This window comes from Haliaeetus albicilla, chromosome 7 (genome assembly GCF_947461875.1).
Source record: "Haliaeetus albicilla chromosome 7, bHalAlb1.1, whole genome shotgun sequence".
In the NCBI taxonomy this organism is placed as follows: Eukaryota; Metazoa; Chordata; class Aves; order Accipitriformes; family Accipitridae; genus Haliaeetus; species Haliaeetus albicilla.
This window is the reverse complement of record NC_091489.1, coordinates 17,396-35,194: the sequence shown is the minus strand read 5'-3', so window position 1 is coordinate 35,194 and position 17,799 is coordinate 17,396.

Genomic DNA, 17,799 nt, shown 5'->3' with positions numbered 1-17,799 from the left:
AAGCCTCGCGGGAGAGGAGCGTCGAGGCGCCTGCCGCCGAGGCAGAGAGAAAAGCATCGGGGCGGTGAAGGTCTCCCGCCGGCGCCGGGAGCTGCGGAGAGTCGCGCATTCTGTCGCGTGCATCCCGCTCCATCTCTGCCACCCTTCCCCAGATCTCTGTTCGCCTCCCTGCCTGTCCCTCCTTCCGTCTCTCTCTCCACCGGCCCACCTGCCCGCCTGGCTCCCAAAAACTTGTTGCTCTTCTGCCAACTCTGCCCCGTAGCGCTTCATCTATAATTTTTTTTTTTTTTTCCTACGATTCCCTCTCTGTGGCTCCCTATTTTTTACTGCTTTCCCACGTTTCTTGTACCCAGTTGCATTTTAATTTCTCTTTCTCCGTTTTTCCTAGCAATGGCTTTCAGCTGGGCGGCAGCCATACCGGCGTCTCCTTCTGAGGCCGATGCCCACCGCTTCAGTAGCCTTCTCGAGCTGGGAAGGGGGGGCGGGGGCTGCGCCCTACCCGCACGAACTGCCACGCCATGCCCTTTCTGACACGACACGCCCTGCTTGCCACGCTCCCGGTTGCTGGCGCTCCTCAGGGCCCTTTAAATCTTCCGCGGTTGCCCCTGGCAATGCCCAAGCCGCGTCAGCCTCTCTCACGAGAGCTGCCGGCTCTGCGCTGTCCCTCTGCTCTTCCCCGGGGCTCCCGGGCCTCGGGAACCTCCCGGTCCACCTCAATCTAGCGCTTAGCCGCCAACTTACCGTTGCGTCTGCTGACCTCGCCGGTGACTGATGTGATTTTAATAACTACATTGTTATTGCATTTAATGAGCTAGTTTCTTACCTAGTTTAGAAAGACATCTATCGTTTTCTATCTACACGCCAGAAAAATTAAGTTTAATTCGTTACCTGGTCACATTGCCGATGCAATAGTTGTAGCTGTAGTACAGGAGCAAGTAGTGTCATTTCCTGGGGGGGGTTACTTTCTCTGTTCAGGGTCTCATTTGCTGTAAATTTAAGGCAGGTGAGAGCAGTGCTGCTGCTCCTCCAGCTGACTTTATAACTGCTGGTGGTTTGCCCTTCCCCTTTCCCAGGGGATTGTGCTAAGGGTGGTGGGCGGAGCCTCGGGGTATTTGAGCCACAGCCTCTGCTGAGGGAGCTCCTTGTGCTCCTGGGTTTCTCTGGTGTTGGTGCTCAGCTCTTGCTTGAGTCCTTTGCAGCTTTTGAGCTGGCTCAGCCCTTTGGGAAGAGGTGTCTGCCTGAGGTAAGAGCTTCAGGACCAGTCAAGGTTCAGCAGCCTGTGTGGTAGAAAGTAGCACTTGTATGCAGCTTTTTTTTGTTGTTTGTTTTCCTTTTTTTTTTTTCAGGTCAGTAATTTTGTTTTGAGTGTTTGGGGGTAGAAAGATGGTTTAGTAGTATGCATTGTTTAGTTTTTTTTTTTTTTTTAAAGTCTTCATGCATTGTGTTTTCCTGGAATTCCCAACTTTATTGAAAAAGGAACCTTGTTTTTTTCCACCAGTTCTGCTGTATGCTGTGTAAGTTGCTGATATCTCTCTTAACGGGACCGATGGTGACATTGTTTAGCAGGGGTTAGGGTGAGCGTCTTGTATGTATTTGTATATGGAGATTTAGTATTTCTGAAGAAAGCAGAAGGGCCGTGAGCCACAGTGCCTTTCAGGGTCTGGGATGCCTCGTCGCCTTTCCTCATTGCCCACAGAATGCCCCGTTGTCCCTAGAATCTTTGCAGCTCGTGGCAGGCCCCTCGTAGATTACAAGCCTTGGGACTTGACTTTATTTTGTGGGCATGTAGCAGAGCTCAGGGTCTCTGTGAAACTGTAGGTTAGGAGGTGCCTCCAGAATTTGGGATGTGGCTCGGAAGAGCGGCTCCTGAGGAGTAGCCACTGAAGGGGGTTCAGGGGCGCGAATGGAGGGCAGGAGGCGTCAGGAAGCAGTGGGGTTCCTTTCCTGACAGTTGAGGAGAAGAAAAGGGGTTTCTAAAGTTTTGGGACTGCTGGGGAAAGGGAGGAGGGTTCACCAGCCCTTCTCAGATGAGTTTTGCAGTTGGATTTGGATGTCATAGCATCGTAGAGTGGTTTGGGTTGGAAGGGACCATAAAGATCCTCTAGTTCCTACCCCACCCCCGCAATGGGTAGGGACGCCTTCCGCGAGACCAGGTTGCTCAAAGCCCCATCTGACCTGGCCTTGAATGCTTCCAGGGAGGGAGCATCCGCAGGTTCTCTGGGCAACCCGTTCCAGTGCCTCGCCACCCCTAGTGAGAAACGTCTTCCTAATACCTAAACTAAATGTACCCTCCTTAGGACTGAAGTCGTTACCGCCTTGTCCTATTGCTGCACACCCTTGTAAAAAGTCCCTCTGCAGGTTTCTTATAGGCACCCTTTACGTACCGTGAAGTCTGCTCTAAGGTCTCCTGCAAAGCTGCATGCCGGTGAGCGGTCCGAGAAGGTGAGGCGGTCGTCGGCCGGGTCGGTGTTGAATAGCGAAGTATTATGGGGCTGCTCGGTTAAGCATTTACCTTCCGTTTTGGAGGCGCTGTGTGGGCTATCTTTGAATTGGGTGAACGTTTGAGGTGAGCTGTGGATTAGTGAGGAGGAGCGTGGGGCCGATGACTTCTCACGAGCGCCACGCTAACTCGGTGTCTCTTGGTACCTTAGGTACCACGAGTGACGACGGCTGCAGGGTCTGACTCTGGAATGAGTGGGGAAGCGAACGCGGTGGCACTTGTGAGGAGGGGGGAGTTGGGGAAGTAGTTGGCGTTGGCCAGTGGGATGCTTACTGCCTTTTCGGATTTGGTTTTTGTTTGTTTGTTTGTTTGTTTGTTTTTTTCATTGCAGATGTTGAAGAGCACTGTGTCCCCTTGAGGAACATCCCAGTTAGCCCGTGTGGTTTTGTGGAGGGTGGGTTCGGACCCTGGGCCCTCCGCAAGCTAAGTTGAGGGACCCGGGCTGGGGAGAGGCTGGGAGGAAGGGACACAGCTGGGAATTGCCGGGAGGGGTTTTAAAGTTAGCGCAGGAGAGAGGGCTGCCCCAAAGCAGTCGCCTTTGCGCAGGCGAAGGGAGCGAGTTGCTTTTCAGCCCGAGACCAGCGTGTGCCGGGCAGGGCAGTTCCAGCCCGTGTCCGCGGTGGCGTGTAGTTTGTGTAGTCTGTCTTGTGCGCTTAGACCTTCCTCGGGTCTCGACGTCCTCGTTGCGCTTTGCGCCGGGGGAGCGTGGCATGCGCTTTAGGCGCCGTCCCTAGGGTCTCGAATGCTCTTACTCATCGGCCCGGTGCCAATCGGGCGCTTCTTTTCTTGCGCTCGGAGCTCTAAAGCATGGATCGGTCTCGGCGGGTTCCGGTTGGTCCTCTTTTGGCGGCGTTCTTCTGGGCTGCATTGGCAGCTCTGCTCTCTAGCCGTCCGTTTTCTCGGACTTGGACTTCTTCCCCGCATCCTGACATCCTTAGGTCTCAACGCCAGGCTTCTAGTGCATCTGTCGTCTGGGTTTTGACAGTGCCATCTTGTAACGGGCCATTCTGTTCGACTCCTCTTCTCTGGAGGCTCTGCCGTAGAGCCTCCTGGCCTCATGGTTGTGGCTCCGTAGGTCGTCTTGCCCAACGACGCCTCCTGTCCGGGCGTCATTCTTCTTGCCGAGAGTTTTCTCTCTCTTTGAATCACCTCGTTGGTAGCGTTCCACATGGTGACGTTCTGCGCACGGGTGTGTTTGGCTTGGAGCTGCTCTGCCCGGGGATGTAGAGTCAGGGGTAGGTGGAAGAGCGATAAGAGTCTACGGGTCAAACGTTGATGTGCCTAGACTGTTTAGGCAAGGGTTGTACAGTCATCTCGGCTCGACTAGCCATCGGTGGGCTGCGCGAACAGCAGTGCCGATAGTGTTTCATGGAGACGATTGGAGCTGTGCGGCAGGGGCTGTTGAGGGGCGGTGAAGAGGATTTGACTCTCTAAGGTGTTAGGTCTTGCACATGATGGGCTTAAATTTTGGCCCTGGTTTGTTTTTTTTTTGGTGGTGGGTTTTTTTGGGGTTTTTTTTGTGGGTTTTTTTTTTCTTTTTCTTTTTTTTTAAATGGCAGGCTGTAGCTGGACTCCAGATGGTCTTTGTAGATGGAATCAAGACCTCTGGAGTTGTGAAGCTCTTGCTCTGCATCCAGGTGACTCGTTCAATATGTTTGGTTTTGGTTTTTTTTCCAGATGCAGAGGGACAAGATGCGTGCCACAGAGCGACGAGGGAAGGCAGCAGGGCACTGTAAGGAGGTGGGTCCGTGAGTGGAGTCGGAAGGAAGATGCGGCCGGTGGCTCTATGAGACTGCTTTGCTTTGCTGTGTTTTGCAGTTTTCTTGCATTGTATTGGTCTGTATTTGCCTTTGTCTTGTGTTGTTTTGTTCTGTATTTGTACTGACTGTCATGTGAGACTGTCTCGCGTTGCATGGCCCTGCATTGTGTTTTGTAGTGCAGTGCTATGCCCTTGTATCGATTGCCACCAGAGACTGCCTTGCCTTCTATGGTTCTGTATTGGTTTTGTATTGTTTTGGTCTGTACTTGTATTGACTGTCATCTGAGAGTCTCTTGCATTGGCCCTGTTCTGTTTTGTGTGGTATGGCAGTGCTCCGAGTTGTTTTGTCTTGACCGAGATAAGAGTACTGTCTTGTATGGCATTATATTTGCATGTGAATTACATGGGTCTATGTTTGTCTGTGTGTGTTGCATGGCATTGTAGAGACAGCACAGAAGGTTTAATGACTTTGGGTTCTTTGCATGCAAGGAGCTGAGGGGATCGCAATTGGACTGTGAGCTAGCATAGAGTAAGGCAGTAACTGGGCAACGGTGTTCATATTGTTTATGCGGATGCTTTGTGGCAAGTCTGTAGAAATGGTCAAGGCCTTGAGGTCTGAGTAGCAGCGTGATGGGTCTTGGAGCGATCGGTAACTTTGGGACAGCTCTGTGTTTGCGATGCTCTGTTTTTTCAAGTGCCATGGAGGACACTGACTGGGAGGATGTGTTATTTTGGGAATAGGTGGGAAGCGGTGGAGGACTTCTCTCTCAAGGATGAAGTGTCTATTGAAAAGCTTTGTGTGTTGTTTTTGCAGGTGATGACAGGGCACGAGGTGCTTGAAGGAACCTTGCGTTTAGGTGACACGGCTGCTACGGAGGTTGGACTGTGCCATGTGGCACCGTGAAAGCTAAGTATCGGGTTGAAAATGCACGGATGGTGGAGATGATGGTGCATGTTGAAACATTGGTGTAACAGAAGGGCAGTTTGTGGGGAGGTTGGAAGGAGGTTGGGCTAGGGCCAGGGTTTTTGCAGGCAAGGCGATTTTTGAGGCCCCCAGTGCCACAGTCACGGGGTGACGGCCTCTCGAGGCCTGTGGGTGGTAGGATGGATGAGTTGAGAGTGAGGGCTGGCGTGCATGTGATCTGAATGAGTGGTGTGTTGTGAATGTGTCTAACCTTGTAGGGTTATGTGGTTTAGCCTTTTTGTTTTTTTCCTTTCAGGTTGGATGTAGAGTTGAGATGTTTCTCAGGGAATTAGAAAAAAAAACCAAAACAACAACTTAGAATAAAAAAACCCAGCTGGGATATGGGTTGGTTTTTGGTGTGTCCTCCCCTGCCCTGTTCCCCCCCACCCCCCGGTCCCAGCTGCTCCACAAGGCAATGTTGATTGCCAGTGTTTGGACTGGGGTCCGGCTCGGGCCCGGGTTTTCACAGGCAGGGTGATTTTTTTCAAGGGTCCTGGGAACGGTGTTCCCATGGAGCGCTGCCCTGGAACGTGGTAATTGCCAGTCAGCACAGGGAAATATGTTGTTTGGTGGATGGTCTTTGGAAGACAGTTGAGGATTTTGCGGGCGAAGGGTGGGGGGAGCTGGACTAGATGGCCAGCATGGAGTAGGCCAGGGTTGTAAAGTGGGTGAGTGTAACTTTATTATTCCATGGTGTGTTTGTAAAATATTGAGGTGATCTAATGCTATTTATAATTTTTATGTCTAAGTGTGGAAGTGGACAGTGTGTGAAGAGGAGTGGAGCTCACTTGTTTTTTGCTTGGGAACAGGGATGGTGGAGGTAACGTCACCTTGGGCAGTAAAACTTCTGGACGGGTAGCGACGGACATAAGGGCAGTGAGGAATGTGGACAAGACTGATATCGTGGAAAAAGCTCTGTAAAACGTTGAAATTACATAAAATATTAAAAAAAAAGTAATAGAATATGGCACTGCTGCTGAGTGTAAGTAAAAAAGTTTTCAATTAAAAAAATTTAATATCACAGCAGACGTCATTTCCTAGCGCATCTTTTGAAGTTGCGATTGTAAAAATGTGTTGTAAAACTTAAATTTAAAAGAAAACCGCACTAGCCGCTGGCTCAGTCTCTGGGAGTAAAGAGCTATAAGATGAAGTTAAACAATTTACTCCCAGGGCAGAAACCATTTTCCATGGCAAGGTTGCAGTAGGGCAGTGCTTTAACTTCAAAATGTGCAGTACTGCTGTGCTTAACTCTGTCAAAGGCAAGGGCTCGGAGGTCAAAGGTCGTGGGGCTCAGAGGCCATAGGTCACCAAGCCCAGGGGTCAAAACTCACTGGGGTCAGGGGTCAAAGCTCACTAGGTCAAAGCTCATGGTGTCAGGGGTCCAAAGTCACTAGGGTCAAAGCTCACAGGGTCAGGGGGCAAAAGCACAAAGCTCAAAGGGTCAAGCTCAAAGGTCACAGGTGGGGGTCAAGGGTCACCAAGTCAGGGTCCAAGCTTATGGGGTCAGGGGTCACAGAGGTCTGGGGTCAAATGTCACCGGGGACAGGGGTCAAATATCAAAGGTCACTGGGTCAAAGATCAGAGCCCATGGGGTTACGGTCAAAGGTCACCGGGGTCGGGGTAAAAGCTCAAAGGTTCAAGGGTCAAGCTTAAAGGTCACAGATCACCAAGTCAGGATCAAAGCTCACGGGGTCAGGGGTCACTGGTGAAATGTCACTAGGGGAGGATCAAAGGTCACGGGGCCAGGGGGCCACAGGTCACGGGGCGGGGGGTTAAAGGTCAAAGCTCACGGGGTCGGGGTGAAATGTCACTGGGGAGGGTCAAAGGTCACGTGATCAGGGTCAGAGGTCACGGGGTCAGAGGTCACGGATCAAAGGTCAAAGCTCACGGGGTCGGGGTCAAAGGTCAGGGACCAAAGGGCAAGGGTCACGGGCCGGGGTCAAAGGTCACAGACCAAAGGTCAAAGGTCACGGGGTCGGGGTCAAAGGCCACGGGGGTCAGAGTCAAAGGTCACGGGGTCCGGGGTCAAAGGTCACGGGGGTCAGAGTCAAAGGTCACGGGGTCCGGGGTCCAAAGATCACAGGGTCCGGGTCAAAGGTCACCGAACTCAAGGTCAAAGGTCACGGGGTCCGGGGTCAAAGGTCCTTGGGTCAAAGATCACCTGGCAGGGGTCAAAGGGCACCAGGGTAGGGGGCAAAGGTCTTTGGGGTCAAAAGTTCAAAGGTTACCACATCAGAAGGTCAAAAGGTCAACTGTCAGGGTCAAAGGTCACCCACCGGGGGTCAAAGGGTCACCAGGTGAAAAGGGCCATTGGGTCAAAGGTCACAGCATGGGTTCGCAGCCTCAAAGGTCACGGTGTCAGGGATCACAGTCTCATGGCTCAGGGCCAGGGGTCAGGGCCTGGGGTTAGGGGTCAACTTCCCCAGTTGATATACTGGCTGGGACATCATATGGTATGGAATACCCCTTTGGCTCGTTTGGCTCAGCTGTCTGCACTCCCAGCCTCCACTGCCAGGGCAGTAGGAGAAGCTGAAACATCCTTGACTTAGTATGAACACTGCCTAGTGACAACTAAATCATCAGTCTTTTATCAATATTAGTGTCACGTTAAATGCAAACTACAGCACTGTACCGGCTACTAGGAAGAAAATGATCTCTATTCTAGCCAAAACCAGGAAATTCCCTCTGCTCTTTACCTTATTTCTTGCCAAAATTTCTACCTATGCCTTCCTCTATCTGGCTCCCTCTTCCTCTTCTTTATTTCTTCTCACTCTTTCCTTTACCCTGTCGGCTTTAAAAGTTTCTTTATAGGTACGTCTCTCTCCAGCTCCCCGGCCTTATTTTTTAATTTGCGTCCATGTGAATCGTACCCCGTCGCTTTTTGAATTTTTTTTCCCTATTTCTCCCTCTGTCTTCCTCCCTGTCCCTGGTTGCAAATTGTTTCCTGTTTCCCGTACCCTGCTGCTTTCTCGTTTGTTTCTATGTATCCCCCAGTCCATCTCCCTGCCTTTATTTCTTCATGTTTTCCTATCTGTCTTGTACCCTATTGCTTTTTAAGTTTTATTTCTATGTCCCCCTCCGTCCAGCTCACCGTTCCTATTTTGGAATCCCTCCCTTGAGCTGGGGAAGGGTCTGCCCAGGCACGCCCACCCGAGGGAGCTGACGAAGGTGAACCGTCCGAGGAGGGAATCCAAGGGGGTCCCGCAGGCAGCCACGTCCAGCAAGGAACAGCCAGCCCCCGCGGCAAGGAAGGATCCCTCCGAGCCATCCCCGACAGAGCGCGCCAGTAGCGCGCGGCGCCGGGAGCTCGGCGCCTCCGTCGGCTGCGCGCACGAGCCACCGGGAAGCCTCGCGGGAAAGGAGCGTCGAGGCGCCTGCCGCCGAGGCAGAGAGAAAAGCATCGGGGCGGTGAAGGTCTCCCGCCGGCGCCGGGAGCTGCGGAGAGTCGCGCATTCTGTTGCGTGCATCCCGCTCCATCTCTGCCACCCTTCCCCAGATCTCTGTTCGCCTCCCTGCCTGTCCCTCCTTCCGTCTCTCTCTCCACCGGCCCACCTGCCCGCCTGGCTCCCAAAAACTTGTTACTCTTCTGCCAACTCTGTCCTGTACTGCTTCATCTATAATTTTTTTTTTTTCTAAGTTTCCCTCCGTGGCTCCCTATTTTTTACTGCTTTCCCATGTTTCTTGTACGCAGTTGCATTTTAATTTCTCTTTCTACGTTTCTCCTAGCAATGGCTTTCAGCTGAGTGGCAGCCATACCGGCGTCTCCTTCTGAGGCCGATGCCCACCGATTCAGTAGCCTTCTCGAGCTGGGAAGAGGGGGCGGGGGCTGTGCCCTGCCCGCACGAACTGCCACGCCATGCCCTTTCTGACACGACACGCCCTGCTTGCCACGCTCCCGGTTGCTGGCGCTCCTCAGGGCCCTTTAAATCTTCCGCGGTTGCCCCTGGCAATGCCCAAGCCGCGTCAGCCTCTCTCACGAGAGCTGCCAGCTCTGCGCGGTCCCTCTGCTCTTCCCCGGGGCTCCTGGGCCTCGGGAACCTCCCGGTCCGCCTCAATCTAGCGCTTAGCCGCCAACTTACCATTGCGTCTGCTGGCCTTGCCGGTGACTGATGTGATTTTAATAAATACATTGTTATTGCATTTAACGAGCTAATTTCCTACCTAGTTTAGAGACACACGTATCTTTTTCTGTCTATGCCTCAGAAAAATTAAGTTGAACTCCTTACCTGGTGACATTGCTGATGCAATAGTTGTAGCTGTAGTACAGGAGCAGGTATTGTCTTTGCCAGTAAGTGTTGCTTTCTCTGTTCAGGGTCTCATTTGCTGTAAATTTAAGGCAGGTGGGAACAGTGCTGCTGCTCCTCCAGCTGACTTTATAACTTCTGGTGGTTTGCCCTTCCCCTTTCCCAGGTGATTGTGCTAAGGGTGGTGGGCGGAGGCTGGGGCTATTTGAGCCACAGCCTCTGCTGAGGGAGCTCCTTGTGCTCCTGGGTTTCTCTGGTGTTGGTGCTCAGCTCTTGCTTGAGTCCTTTGCAGCTTTTGAGCTGGCTCAGCCCTTTGGGAAGAGCTGTCTGCCTGAGGTAAGAGCTTCAGGACCAGTCAAGGTTCAGCAGCATGTGTGGTAGAAAGTAACACTTGTATTCAGCTTTTTATTTTTTCCCTTTCTTTTTTTTCAGGTCAGTAATTTTGTTTTGAGTGTTCGGGGGTGGAAAGATGGTTTAGTAGTATGCATTGTTTGTTTGTTTGTTTGTTTTAATTCTTCATGCATTGTGTTTTCCTGGAATTCCCAACTTTATTGAAAAAGGAGCCTTGGTTTTTTTCACCAGTTCTGCTGTATGCTGTGTAAGTTGCTGATATCTCTCTTAACGGGACCGATGGTGACATTGTTTAGCGGGGGTTAGGGTGAGCGTCTTGTATGTATTTGTATATGGAGATTTAGTTTTTCTGAAGAAAGCAGAAGGGCCGTGAGGCACAATGCCTTTCAGGGTCTGGGATGCCTCGTCGCCTTTCCTCATTGCCCACAGAATGCCATGGTGTCCCTAGAATCTTTGCAGCTCGTGGCAGGCCCCTCGTAGATTACAAGCCTTGGGACTTGACTTTATTTTGTGGGCATGTAGCAGAGCTCAGGGTCTCTGTGAAATTGTAGGTTAGGAGGTGCCCCCCGAATTTGGGATGTGGCTCAGAAGAGCGGCTCCTGAGGAATAGCCACTGAAGGGGGTTCAGGGGTGCGAATGGAGGGCAGGAGGTGTCAGGAAGCAGTGGGGTTCCTTTCCTGACAGTTGAGGAGAAGAAAAGGGGTTTCTAAAGTTTTGGGACTGCTGGGGAAAGGGAGGAGGGTTCACCAGCCCTTCTCAGCTGAGTTTTGCAGTTGGATTTGGATGTCATAGAATCGTAGAATGGTTTGGGTTGGAAGGCACCATAAAGATCCTCTAGTTCCAACCCCCCCGCAATGGGTAGGGACGCCTTCCGCGAGACCAGGTTGCTCAAAGCCCCATCTGACCTGGCCTTGAATGCTTCCAGGGAGGGAGCATCCGCAGGTTCTCTGGGCAACGCGTTCCAGTGCCTCGCCACCCCTAGTGAGAAACGTCTTCCTAATACCTAAACTAAATGTACCCTCCTTAGGACTGAAGCCTTGTCCTATTGCTGTACACCCTTGTAAAAAGTCCCTCTGCAGGTTTCTTATAGGCACCCTTTACGTACCGTGAAGTCTGCTCTAAGGTCTCCTGCAAAGCTGCATGCCGGTGAGGGGTCCGAGAAGGTGAGGCGGTCGTCGGCCGGGTCGGTGTTGAATAGCGAAGTATTATGGGGCTGCTTGGTTAAGCATTTACCTTCCGTTCTGGAGGCGCTGTGTGGGCTATCTTTGAATTGGGTGAGCGTTTGAGGTGAGCTGTGGATTAGTGAGGAGGAGCGTGGGGCCGATGACTTCTCACGAGCGCCACGCTAACTCGGTGTCTCTTGGTACCTTAGGTACCACGAGTGACGACGGCTGCAGGGTCTGACTCTGGAATGAGCGGGGAAGCGAACGCGGTGGCACTTGTGAGGAGGGGGGAGTTGGGGAAGTAGTTGGCGTTGGCCAGCAGGATGCTTACTCCCTCTTCTGATTTGTTTTTTTTTGTTTGTTTTTTTTTCATTGCAGATGTTGAAGAGCACTGTGTCCCCTTGAGGAACATCCCAGTTAGCCCGTGTGGTTTTGTGGAGGATGGATTCGGACCCTGGGCCCTCTGAAAGCTAAGTTGAGGGACCCGGGCTCGGGGTAGTCTGGGAGGAAGGGACACAGCTGGGAATTGCCGGGAGGGGTTTTAAAGTTAGCGCAGGAGAGAGGGCTGTCCTAAAGCAGTCGCCTTTGCGCAGGTGAAAGGAGCGAGTTGCTTTTCAGCACAAGACCAGTGTGTGCCAGGCAGGGCAGTTCCAGCCCGTGTCCTCGGTGGCATGTAGTTTGTGTAGTCTGTCTTGTGCTCTTAGACCTTCCTCGGGTCTCGATGTCCTCGTTACACTTTGCGCTGGAGGAGCATGGCATGTGCTTCGGGTGCTGTCCCTAGCGTCTCGAATGCCCGTACTTATCGGCCCGGTGCCAATCGGGTGCTTCTTTTCTTGCACTCGGAGCTCTAAAGCATGGATCGGTCTCGGCGGGTTCTGGTCGGTCCTCTTTTGGCAGCGTTCTTCTGGGCTGCATTGGCAGCTCTGCTCTCTAGCCGTCCGTTTTCTCGGACTTGGACTTCTTCCCCGCATCCTGACATCCTTAGGTCTCAACGCCAGGCTTCTGGTGCATCTGTCGTCTGGGTTTTGACAGTGCCGTCTTGTAACGGGCCATTCTGTTCAACTCCTCTTCTCTGGAGGCTCTGCCATAGAGCCTCCTGGCCTCATGGTTCCGGCTCCATAGGTCGTCTTGCCCAACGACGCCTCCTGTCCGGGCGTCATTCTTCTTGCCGAGAGTTTTCTCTCTCTTTGAATCACCTCGTTGGTAGCGTTCCACATGGTGACGTTCTGCGCACGGGTGTGTTTGGCTTGGAGCTGCTCTGCCCGGGGATGTAGATTCAGGGGTAGGTGGAAGAGCGATAAGAGTCTACGGGTCAAATGTTGATGCACCTAGACTGTTTAGGCAAGGGTTGTACAGTCATCTCGGCTCGACTAGCCATCGGCGGGCTGCGCGAACAGCAGTGCCGATAGTGTTTCACAGAGACGATTGGAGCTGTGCGGCAGGGGCTGTTGAGGGGCGGTGAAGAGGATTTGACTCTCTAAGGTGTTAGGTCTTGCACATGATGGGCTTAAATTTTGGCCCTGTTTTGGTTTTTTTTTTTTGTTGGTGGGGGTTTTTTTTGTTTGTTTGTTATTTTTTTACATGGCAGGCTGTAGCTGGACTCCAGATGGTCTTTGTAGATGGAATCAAGACCTCTGGAGTTGTGAAGCTCTTGCTCTGCATCCAGGTGACTCGTTCAATATGTTTGGTTTTGGTTTTTTTTCAGATGCAGAGGGACAAGATGCGTGCCACAGAGCGACGAGGGAAGGCAGCAGGGCACTGTAAGGAGGTGGGTCCGTGAGTGGAGTCGGAAGGAAGATGCGGCCGGTGGCTCTATGAGACTGCTTTGCTTTGCTGTGTTTTGCAGTTTTCTTGCATTGTATTGGTCTGTATTTGCCTTTGTCTTGTGTTGTTTTGTTCTGTGTTTGTATTGACTGTCATGTGAGACTCTCTCGCGTTGCATGGCCCTGCATTGTGTTTTGTAGTGCAGTGCTCTGCCCTTGTATCGACTGCCACCAGAGACTGCCTTGCCTTCTATGGTTCTGTATTGGTTTTGTATTGTTTTGGTCTGTACTTGTATTGACTGTCATCTGAGAGTCTCTTGCATTGGCCCTGTTCTGTTTTGTGTGGTATGGCAGTGCTCCGAGTTGTTTTGTCTTGACCGAGATAAGAGTACTGTCTTGTATGGCATTATATTTGCATGTGAATTACATGGGTCTATGTTTGTCTGTGTGTGTTGTATGGCATTGTAGAGACAGCACAGAAGGTTTAATGACTTTGGGTTCTTTGCATGCAAGGAGTTGAGGGGATCGCAATTGGACTGTGAGCTAGCATAGAGTAAGGCAGTAACTGGGCAACGGTGTTCATATTGTTTATGCGGATGCTTTGTGGCAAGTCTGTAGAAATGGTCAAGGCCTTGAGGTCTGAGTAGCAGCGTGATGGGTCTTGGAGCGATCGGTAACTTTGGGACAGCTCTGTGTTTGCGATGCTCTGTTTTTTCAAGTGCCACGGAGGACACTGACTATGAGGATGTGTTATTTTGGGAATAGGTGGGAAGCGGTGGAGGACTTCTCTCTCAAGGATGAAGTGTCTATTGAAAAGCTTTGTGTGTTGTATTTGCAGGTGATGACAGGGCACGAGGTGCTTGAAGGAACCTTGCGTTTAGGTGACACGGCTGCTACGGAGGTTGGACTGTGCCATGTGGCACCGTGAAAGCTAAGTATCGGGTTGAAAATGCACGGATGGTGGAGATGATGGTGCGTGTTGAAACATTGGTGTAACAGAAGGGCAGTTTGTGGGGAGGTTGGAAGGAGGTTGGGCTGGGGCCAGGGTTTTTGCAGGCAGGGTGATTTTTGAGGCCCCAGTGCCACAGGCACGGGGCGACGGCCTCTCGAGGCCTGTGGATGGTAGGATGGATGAGTTGAGAGTGAGGGCTGGCATGCATGTGATCTGAATGAGTGGTGTGTTGTGAATGTGTCTAACCTTGTAGGTTATGTGGTTTAGCCTTTTTGGTTTTTCCCTTTCAGGTTGGATGTAGAGTTGAGATGTTTCTCAGGGAATTAGAAAAAAAAAAACAAAACAAACCAACAATTTAGAATAAAAAAACCCAGCTGGGATATGGGTTGGTTTTTGGTGTGTCCTCCCCTGCCCTGTTTCCCCCCACCCCCTGCCCCGGTCCCAGCTGCTCCATGAGGCAATGTTGATTGCCAGTGTTTGGACTGGGGTCTGGCTCAGGCCTGGGTTTTCACAGGCAGGGTGACTTTTTTCAAGGCTCCCGGGAACAGCATTCCCATGGAGCGCTGCCCTGGAACGTGGTAATTGCCAGTCAGCGCAGGGAAATACGTTGTTTGGTGGATGGTCTTTGGAAGACAGTTGAGGATTTTGCGGGCGAAGGGTGGGGGGAGTTGGACTAGATGGCCAGCATGGAGCAGGCCAGGGTTGTGAAGTGCGTGAGTGTAACTGTATTTTTCTGTGGTGGGTTTGTAAAATATTTGGGTGCTCTTTGTAGTTTGTGATGTAATGATACTTTTCAGGTTTTGTTTTTGTGCCGAGGTGTGGAAGTGGACAGTCTGTCAAGATGAGCGGAGCTCACTCGTTTTCTGCCCGGGAACGGGGATCGTGCAGGTAATGTCACCTCAGGGAGTAAAACTTCTGGATGTGCAGCGACGGATGTAACGGGAGCGAGGAATGTGGAAAAGACCGCTCCGTAGAGAATTGCAGGGACTAATAGTGGCGTTTCTTCTGAAGGTAATGCTAAATTTTTGGAGTTAAAATGTATTTGTAAAAATAATGGTTAAAAGAGGAATAAAACTAATAGTGTCAAAAATTTGACCAGTGAGGCCATAAGTCTTTTCTATATATTGTAGAAAAAGTACATTGTAGAATTGGACTGTAACTACTGACCTAGCTGAACGTATGTGGAATCAGTAATAGACCAAATGAAGCAAAAAAAAAAAGAAAATGAAAAAAAGACAGGTAATTAGGTCTCCTTGTGAGAATCACAGTAGTAATGGCAATCACCAAGGCAAGTGTAGAGCGAAGCATGCGCGTTTAGTGCCCATGGGTAAACTTAGCTGTTGAAGTAAGTGAGAGTGTCTGTTAGAATTGGGCATCCAAGGGAAAGTTGTAGATACCTCGAGGTAAATGTAGCTGCTGCTGGGTTAATAGAAAGGGGATGCGTTCCTGGCTCTAGTAATTGCCCAACTTAGAAATTGGCTCCGTAGCTATGTAACTGTGAACTGGGCTGGGGCGCGGTGCGGCGCCGAAAGGGGCTGGGGCGCGGTGCGGCGCCGAAAGGGGCTCGGGCGCGGTGCGGCGCCGAAAGGGGCTGGGGCGCGGTGCGGCGCCGAAAGGGGCTCGGGCGCGGTGCGGCGCCGAAAGGGGCTCGGGCGCGGTGCGGCGCCGAAAGGGGCTCGGGCGCGGTGCGGCGCCGAAAGGGGCTCGGGCGCGGTGCGGCGCCGAAAGGGGCTGGGGCGCGGTGCGGCGCCGAAAGGGGCTCGGGCGCGGTGCGGCGCCGAAAGGGGCTCGGGCGCGGTGCGGCGCCGAAAGGGGCTCGGGCGCGGTGCGGCGCCGAAAGGGGCTCGGGCGCGGTGCGGCGCCGAAAGGGGCTCGGGCGCGGTGCGGCGCCGAAAGGGGCTCGGGCGCGGTGCGGCGCCGAAAGGGGCTCGGGCGCGGTGCGGCGCCGAAAGGGGCTCGGGCGCGGTGCGGCGCCGAAAGGGGCTCGGGCGCGGTGCGGCGCCGAAAGGGGCTCGGGCGCGGTGCGCCGCCGAAAGGGGCTCGGGCGCGGTGCGCCGCCGAAAGGGGCTCGGGCGCGGTGCGCCGCCGAAAGGGGCTCGGGCGCGGTGCGCCGCCGAAAGGGGCTCGGGCGCGGTGCGCCGCCGAAAGGGGCTCGGGCGCGGTGCGCCGCCGAAAGGGGCTCGGGCGCGGTGCGCCGCCGAAAGGGGCTCGGGCGCGGTGCGCCGCCGAAAGGGGCTCGGGCGCGGTGCGCCGCCGAAAGGGGCTCGGGCGCGGTGCGCCGCCGAAAGGGGCTCGGGCGCGGTGCGCCGACTTCGAAAGGGGCTCGGGTTCTGTGTGCTGCCGAATTGGGCTCGGTCAATGTGTTACTTTTCTTAAAGGGGCTGAGGTACTGTGTAACTCTGAAATGGGCTTGATTACTGGATAATATGTGTATAACATGTGGGGGGGTTTATTCTGTATCTCACTGTCCCCGTTGTCCTTCCTGTTCTTCTCTTTCTCTGACCCTTTGTGGTGCTCCCTACTCTTTTTATTCATGTCTTCTGTCTCTGTGCAGGGGTCCTAATCTCTCTCTCTCTCTCTCTCTCCAACCTGCTGTGCTTCTCACAGTCTCTCTCTGTCTCTTGTCATTATTCTCATCTGTCGCTCTCTCTTACTTCCTGTCCCATCGTATCATGTTGTATCTGTTCCTCCTGCTTTTTTCTCCATCTGTCCAGATCCCTGTCCCTTTTTTCTTCTATTGCTGGCCCTCTGCCCTGCTTCCTCTTGCTATCTTTCCCGTATTTCTCTCTGTTCCGTTCCCTCTTCCATCCTTTCAAACTGTATCCTCCTCTCCAGCTAGCTGTCCCTTCTCTTTTCTCTCTTCCTCCGTATCTCTCTCACAGCCTATCACAGTTGTTTTTTCCTCCGGTGCTGTCCTGCTCTGTCCCTTTTTTCTCACTCTCATTCTGTCATGCTCCCTGTGTCTTTTTTTAACTCCTCCATCTCTGTCCTGCAGCCTATCACTATTTTTTCCTCTGCCATCCCTTTGTCCTTCTTCCAGTCTTTGTGTCTCTCTCCCTTTGTTCTCCCTCCCTTCCTTTTTTTCCTTTCTTGCTAGATCTCTGTTCTGCTCCCTAGAATAGAATCAAATCACATTGAATCGAATAATGAAATTTGGAAAGGACCTCTAAGATCATTAAGTCCAACTATCAACCCACCGCCACCACGCCCACTAAATCATGTCCCAAAATGCCACATCTACGTGTGTTTTGAACACCTCCAGGGATGGTGACTCCATCACTACCCTGGGCAGCCTGTTCCAATGCCTGACAACCCTCTCAGTAAAGAATTTTTTTCTGATATCCCATCTAAACCTCCCCTGGCGCAACTTCAGGCCATTTTCTCTCGTCCTATCTCTAGTTACTTGATAGAAGAGACCAGTACCAACCTCGCTACAATCTCCTTTCAGGTAGTTGTAGAGAGCGATAAGGTTTCCCCTCAGCCTCCTTTTCTCCAGACTAAACCACCCCAGCTCCCGCAGCCGTTCCTCATCAGACTTAGGCTCCAGGCCCCTCACCAACTCGGTTGCCCTTCTCCGGACACGTTCCAGCAACTCAACGTCTTTCCCGTAGCGAGGGGCCCAAAACTGAACGCAGTACTCGAGGTGCGGCCTCGCCAGTGCCGAATACGGGGGAACGATTACCTCCCTGCTCCTGCCGGCCACACTATTTCTGATACAGGCCAGGATGCCGTTGGCCTTCCTGGCCACCTGGGCACACTGCTGGCTCATAGTCAGCCAGCTGTCAACCAGCACCCCTAGGTCTTTCTCTGCCGGGCAGCTTTCCAGCCACTCTTCCTCAACCCCATAGCGCTGCACGGGGTCGCCGTGACCAAAGCACAGGACCCGGCACTCGGCCTCGTTGAACTTCATACAGCTGGCCTCGGCCCATCGATCCAGCCTGTCCAGATATCTGTGTAGAGCCTTCCTATCCTCAAGGAGATCGGCCCCGAGTCCCAACTTGGTGTCGTCTGCAAACTTGCCGAGGGGGCACTCGATCTCCTCGTCCAAATCGTCGATTAAGATGTTAAGCAGAACTGGGCCCAACACCGAGCCCTGGGGAACA